Raw genomic sequence first — 6,940 nt, 5'->3', positions numbered from 1 at the left:
CCCCCGGCGGGACGGGCTGCGGCCGGGGACGAGCCCCCGGGAAGGCGGGCGGAGCGTGGGAAGCCGGAGGTTGTGAGCGGAAGGCCGGCCCCGCCGTCAGGGCCCAGCCCCGCCATCGGCGGCAGCAGCTCGGCCCCTCACAGAGCCTCCCGCCCCACTCTGAAGGTGGTTTGGGGTTTTTTTGTTTGTTGTGGGTTTTTATTTTTTATTTTTATTTTTTTAAATTTCTGTCTTTTGACTCCACTTCAGAAAAATTTGTCCAAAATCTCCAAGTTCTCTGGAGGCCGCTAATATTGAAATCTCCAGCCTAAACACAGTGGTGTTTGTTCACATGCCAACGGTGTTTTCCAGTTCAAATTGCCGCTTTATTTCTTTCTGAAAATACACCAGAGTAACTGCGTCTTCTCTCCTTCTCCTAGGCTAGACGTGCTGAGGATTTGGGGTTTTTTTAGCCTTTTGTAAAGTAGGCTCTTCATTAATCTGTTTGTCTTAAGCTGCTTAAAATTGATCATTGGCTGTATCAGGGGCCAAGGGTTTAAAAAAAAAAAAGTGTAGGATTTGGGAAGGGTGTGACTTGAATTTGTTCAATGTCTCGAACTGGTGTTACTGCCTGACAACCTACAGAAAGACCATGTCCCCGCATTCTCCGTGTGCTTGAGGCTCAACAGCACGAGTTTGGGTTGATAGGTGTTTTTTTCCCATTTTGTGATTTTACTGCCTTCTGCTGGTCAAAGATGATCAGGCTTGAGTTTAATTTTTTTATAATCGGCACATGGTCGTAGCACATGATCTTAAATTAAGCTTCAGTACAAATGTCAACAGTAGGTGTTTCATGTATTTCATGTTGGGTTTTGTTATGGATGTAATGGATATATTATATTTCATGTAGAAGGGTCGATCAGTAAAGAAGATAGTGGGTGTAAATGTGCAAAGCAGACGTCTTCTTTCAAAGGTCTAACTTGAAGGGGGATGTAGGAGATCACTTTTCTAATCCTTCCCCTGCCTTTCAGCTGGCTGTTTGCCCTTGAGAACAGCACTTCATTTCTGTGTTCCTGTAGATTAGTGATCACAGTCCTCATCTCTTTTAGCAATCCTTCAAACTCTAGCAGCTAGCGTCTCTCTATAGCGGAGTTATAGCAGTAACACTACCATGATAAAATCTGAAAAATCCTGAAGACTGCTCATGTGTAGTTACTGTTCCCTTTCAAAACTGGAAAGGAGAGGTAATACACAGAAAGTGGCACGCACGCCATATGTGTCTCTATATTCCAAGCAAAGATAAAGATTTAAAAATAAAAAGCATTTGCTGTTTGTACTGAACTCATGAAAGACTGTGGCCCCACAGTAGTGGGTAATCTGTCAGTGCAGAAGGAAACAGGCCTCCTGCTTTCAGAATTTTATGACCTGTTTTAGAAAGAATAGTTCTTTAAAGTTTCATCTTTGCTTTTACTCTCGAAGACAAAGATGAATGTGCTTGTCTGTTTGTGTATGGTCTTGAATATTGAGAGCTGAGTAGCTAACGTGGCTTGGATTTGGCTAAACGTTGAACAAAGAATTATTCAGTTGATCAAATGAAATGACTATTCCCTTGCCTGAAATTAGTTGCCTGCACCTTCCTGCTCTGAAATTTAATAACCGTGCCCTGATTTGATAGGCCACACAATATGCCATCTGGATATACATTGTAAATCCCCCAGGCAATCAGGTTATGAGAATAAAGATATTTATTTTCTGGTTTTTGCATCAGTCAGATCATGCAAAACAAAGCTTTGATTGCAAAATAATTACTCAGGCAACCATAAATAACTATCTGTAAAGAGAGAGTTTTCTTCACATTCACTAATTCCTATTTCTGTAGGGAAGATTTGCAGAGGGAGTGGGAGACAACATATTGCATTCAACAGACTTCCAACAAATGTCACAGAGTTTACATTTTCAACATTTTAATGTCATAAAGGCCATGCAAACTGTCTTTGAGCTTTATTTGTACTAAATTAATACAGTTCCAGTAAGGAAATATTTAAAATCTGTGTTCTTTGCTTTTTTAATAGATAAACCAAGCAGTAACACCAAGCAACGCCAAGAAGACTGAAAATTGGAGAAGATACTCTCCGCTTTATGGATCTTGGAGATACCACCATGGTTACACAACATTTAGCCACCGAATACTGCAGAATGGTAAGATACCACCGAATTGCTGGGCAGTCAGGGGAACAGGGGAACGAGGCTTCTAATCCCGTATCTTCCACTAGCCTACTAGATTGCCTCCGGGAAGTCATCTAAGCATTCGTTAATAATCTGCAATATATTTGGAAAAGCCCATTAAACATTTGGCTGACAGTGTGTGCTTTCCAAAACACCCGTTTGTCTGTTGTCTAAACGGAGCAGACCTTGGGTGAAGGAGCTATAGGGAAGGGAATTTTTCCTCATTTATTTTTAGTTTCATTTCCTAGGGAAGTAAGCCATCTGTGATCTGTTTCCCTCTGGAAAGTTTTGAAACCGCTCTGCAATTTAATCGAGGTTGCAGAGCCTCAGAGCTACTAAATACCTCCAGTTTTTGTGGAAATAGCTGCTCAGGTTAAAAAGAGACCCTGGAATAGGATAAAGGGAGAACACTGGAATACAGGCTGTGTTAATTCTGCCGCTCATAGAACTACTTGTTAAAATAGGCTACAACAAGGTTGCTCCCACCCATTTAAGAACAGAAAACCTCAGATGGGCTTGTGGAAGGGTTGGTTGCACTTAGCAACACTGCTGGAAATAGAATGGTTAGATAAATGATAGAGAGCTTTATAAAGATGAGAAGCATTATTGATTAAAAACTAAAAGCTATGACAACTATTTTGTCTCTGAAGCAAACCCTTTACTCCAGAACGTCAGGGGCTTCACAAAGAGGTTGGGATCTTCAAGTTTAATAGTCAATGCATGCACACTGTAAAGCAACAAAGCGGCACGTATGCTTGAGGGATCCTTTCAGGGAACAAAGGATGCTCCCAAGTTGCTTCTTGAGACGTTCCCACCATCATGCACAGACTCTGAGCACTCTGTCCACTGAGGGTGGCCCTGAGGTCCTTCTCCCAGCCTGCTCATGTGTGCCTGGTGTGTCCATCTGCCTGTGGAAGCCACTGTGGCAGCAATTTGTGCACCATCCTTTCAAGGAGTAATGCAGGATGGACAGTGTGAGCAAACCCCCTCGCTAGATTCCTGATTGCTTTTGAGGTGTTCATGCTTTTGCTTATACCACTCACTCCATCCAAAACTAGGTTTTCTTACTCTGTCCCAGGATTAGGCTGGGGAAGAGGAGGCTCCACTAGGATACCTGTAAGAATCTGTGCCAAGGCTACCCTTAATTTAAGATCTTAGTTAAAATATCTGGAAGAGAAAATAAAGAGCACATCAGTGGCATTCACAGAGTATTAAACTGGGAGAGATTGAAAGCTGTATTCAGGGTAGAAACATAAACTACCCAAAAATGATAAACATGAGCAGAAATTAAGCTCAGTTGGGAAGACCGCGAGTCCTTATCTGAGGAGATTTAAGTTCATGAACCCATCTATTAAGATGAAGAAATCTGAAAGTAATAATGCCAGGAGACAAAGAATAAAGGCAAAAATGATGCAGACATCAAATACTGCCATACGAGGAAGGCTGCAGAAAGGCTAGTGCAGTTGAGGATTCATATTTCCATTTCTTCCTCAAAAGGAACTTTTCCTGCTGTAGAAGTATGACTCCGGCCACAATTCCTGCCGCAGTGTCTGTGGGTCTACCCAGCTGCTCCACCTGAAGTAGTGGAGGTAAGTCCAGGAGAAAGGGAGGAACCAGACACCACCTGATCTTTAAAGAAATTACTTGCCAAGAGAGGCAGAGATTTGGCCCTTAATGAATTTAATTCGTTTCACTTAGCTGCCAGTAGATGGCTCTCTGAATTTGCAGTCCCTTATTTACAACATTGTTTATTGAGTTATGTTGGACACGTTTTCAGTGGAAAATGTTTTCAGTGTGGTTGCTTTGAGGAAGTTTACGTAAGAAGAACAAGGAAGCGATGGGGTGAGTAAATAGACTGTTCACAAATAAGACACAGGATTGGTTCACTTTTTGCAAAAAGTTTTCTGGCTACAATCCAAAAGATACTTTTTTTCGTGCAGGACCTAATCTTATAACTATCAGGCTCAAGGAGTTACATCTGTGTTCACAGGATGCATTTACCAAATTTGATTATAACCGAGTAAAATTCATTCTCGATAAAAAAACATTTTAGTCACGTATTTTAGAGGATTCATGCGGTTTATGGACAGGTACCCAAGTGAATGGGTTGAAACGCTTCTTCGTTCACACCCCTTCAGTGTGAGAGATGTTGTTTCATGGATACATGTGTGTTAATCCATGTATTATATGGATGTAAATATGGATATATGTGCCCTAATTTAAAAGAAAATAGTTCCGTGTCTAGGCCATGAACTTTAGGTAGGTGCTTGGCCCAAATACAGCTCGCAGATCTAGACTCACCTGCTCATTCCTCACCTTTTTGTTACATGGTTTATCAGAGAAGACTAAAAGGTGACTTTCCACATGACAGTTTTGATAAATTGCTGGGCTTTTCCCCCAGCCCCCAAGTCAGGAAGTTAAACCAGAAGGGAAATACAGCAGCCGAAGTGGAGACTCATCGCCTTTCAAAGCATCCCTCAACTCCCAATGCGGTATACGCCTAATCTGTGTCCTGGTGGAGCACTAATGCACCCAGGATGAGTGAGGATCACCCTCCCCCCAGCTTCTCAGAGACCACCTACCTGGAGCAGCAGATAATTCATTAATTTAAATTAAGCTGGGCTGTATGGAGGTATTAATTGCAGCGTACACAGTCACTCCACTGAAGTTAGTCTTGATTTGTCTCCACCCTTGTTCTGAGACACCAGTCACGCTTCAGAACAATACATATGCACAAACAACTTTATGAAGAATGAGCAGCCTAAGACTGCAACTATATCATCGATTGCATACCATTTCACCCTAATTTAAAATAAAACAGTTCCAATTTCTACTGCAGGTAAAATTTGCCACACAACGGTTGGGTTTGAATCGGAGGAAGCTGCTTGCTCCTAAAGAGGTGCCTGGAGAAAATTTTTTTGCAGACTGAAATTCCACGGAACGGGTCTCTGTGTCCAGTTGGTCACATTCTCCTCTTTGCAAAGCATGGGCTTCTTTCTTCAGACAAAACATTTCCTTCCATTAATTCTCTTTTAAGAGGAGAAAACAAGAGGCAGAAAGGTTATGTGACTCATGGCGCCTGTCAGTGGCAGCACTCACCTTAGTACTCAAAATGATACAGCGACCCCACGACATCAATCACACCGACTTGCCGGCAATATGGAGGCAGGATTTATTGATACCACGAATTTTAGTGTTTGGTGTTACTGGATTTAATATGGTAAAAGGCTGCATTTTTTTTTTCCCTTGCGTTTCTTCACTTTTTTCCTTGATTTCTTTTGGTTAATGCTCCCCGCACTGCAAAATTTATTCAATCTGCAGAAGCTCTTGGTTCTCTTTACAAGGTCACATGTATGTTTCTACCACCCTCGCTGATCTCTCACTAGTTAAAGTCATTGGCACCGACTTTGTAGACTGTTGCTGGGCTGTTACTGCCTGAGAAGTAGTGAGGAATTTTTCTGAAATTCACTTGTTGATGTTGACTCTTAAATGAGTTGAAGGGTTTTGTTCATATTTAGACCAACTGTATGGAGAAAGCCTCTTCATCTGCACAGCAATACCCTCCCATTGAGAGCACATAATATATACTGTATTTGATAGATAGCTATTTTATATCCATTTTGTATCTTTCAATTAGAAATACATATGTTTTTTCCCTTTTGTACATAGAGGTTCCACATTAGATAGGGTGGAGTTAGGGGTTTTTCCATCTCTGCTGATACTTCTGTACATTTATGTGCTTCAATGAGAGAACTAACAAATAATTTGTAAAGAGGTGGGTTCCTCCTGCTCCATTTTAGCTCCGTAGCCTGCTGCAGTGAGGATCTACAATTAGTGCAAAGGCCCTTCCCTGACTAATGTGGTAGTTTAAAGCTTGATTGCTCCAAGTTATTGTCCTGCTCTTCCAGCAAGGTTTTGGCCTTTCTGGCACGGGTGGCAGAGCAGGATGTGTGTCCCCACCTCGGCTGGCAGTTCCAAACGCTGGTATCCAGGCACAGGCTTTCCTTCCTGGCTGTTTCAGATGTCAGAGCACATCTGTCAGGCACGTCTCATCCGACTACCCTCCCGTCGCCCGCCTCCAGCCCAGAGGTGGATGAACAGCTGGAATTGGGTCTGCCAGAGCTCATCTGACCAAGCTCTAAGCTGCAAAAGAAGTCAGCGAAGAGCGGGACACTGACAGATGAGCAAAGGTGACATCAAAACTCAGCAACTTGCTGCCTCGAGACCTGTGCTGTAGACTCTGGAGATGTAGGAAACAGTTGACGTACAGCTCGGATGCCTGTGTGGGGTGAGGCAGTGGGTGACTGTTCCAAGCTGAGCCATCTCTGCTCATCAGAGACCTAAAGTCACACGTGTCATTACTGCGTTTTGAAGTATACCCTTGGTCTTTAAACAGCCCACGCTAACAAACTAGGTGTAGAAGGCTTTAAAATAAGCTGTACGTAGCTTTGGGGGATTATACTGAGCTGACTTTACGTGTCCCACAAATTAATCAAGTTTTTCTGTCAGTTACAGTAACTGACAGGAGGGGAAAATGAAACCTAGAATGGAAGAAGTCTCTCGATCGACCTTGGGTACTCTGTGCTCTGCGTTTCAGGGCTTGTGGGGCTGGACTGATCTTTGCACCTTCTGGCAGCGATAAGGATTTCCCTTTTCAGAAATGCAGGATTCCCAGTTTCAGTATAAAGGAGTAAGACAGTGACGTTTTCCCTTAAGGCAGGACTAAATTGGCCCT

Source organism: Numenius arquata, chromosome 8, assembly GCF_964106895.1.
Source record: "Numenius arquata chromosome 8, bNumArq3.hap1.1, whole genome shotgun sequence".
Lineage (NCBI taxonomy): Eukaryota > Metazoa > Chordata > Aves > Charadriiformes > Scolopacidae > Numenius > Numenius arquata.
Note: the sequence above shows the minus strand (reverse complement) of the source record.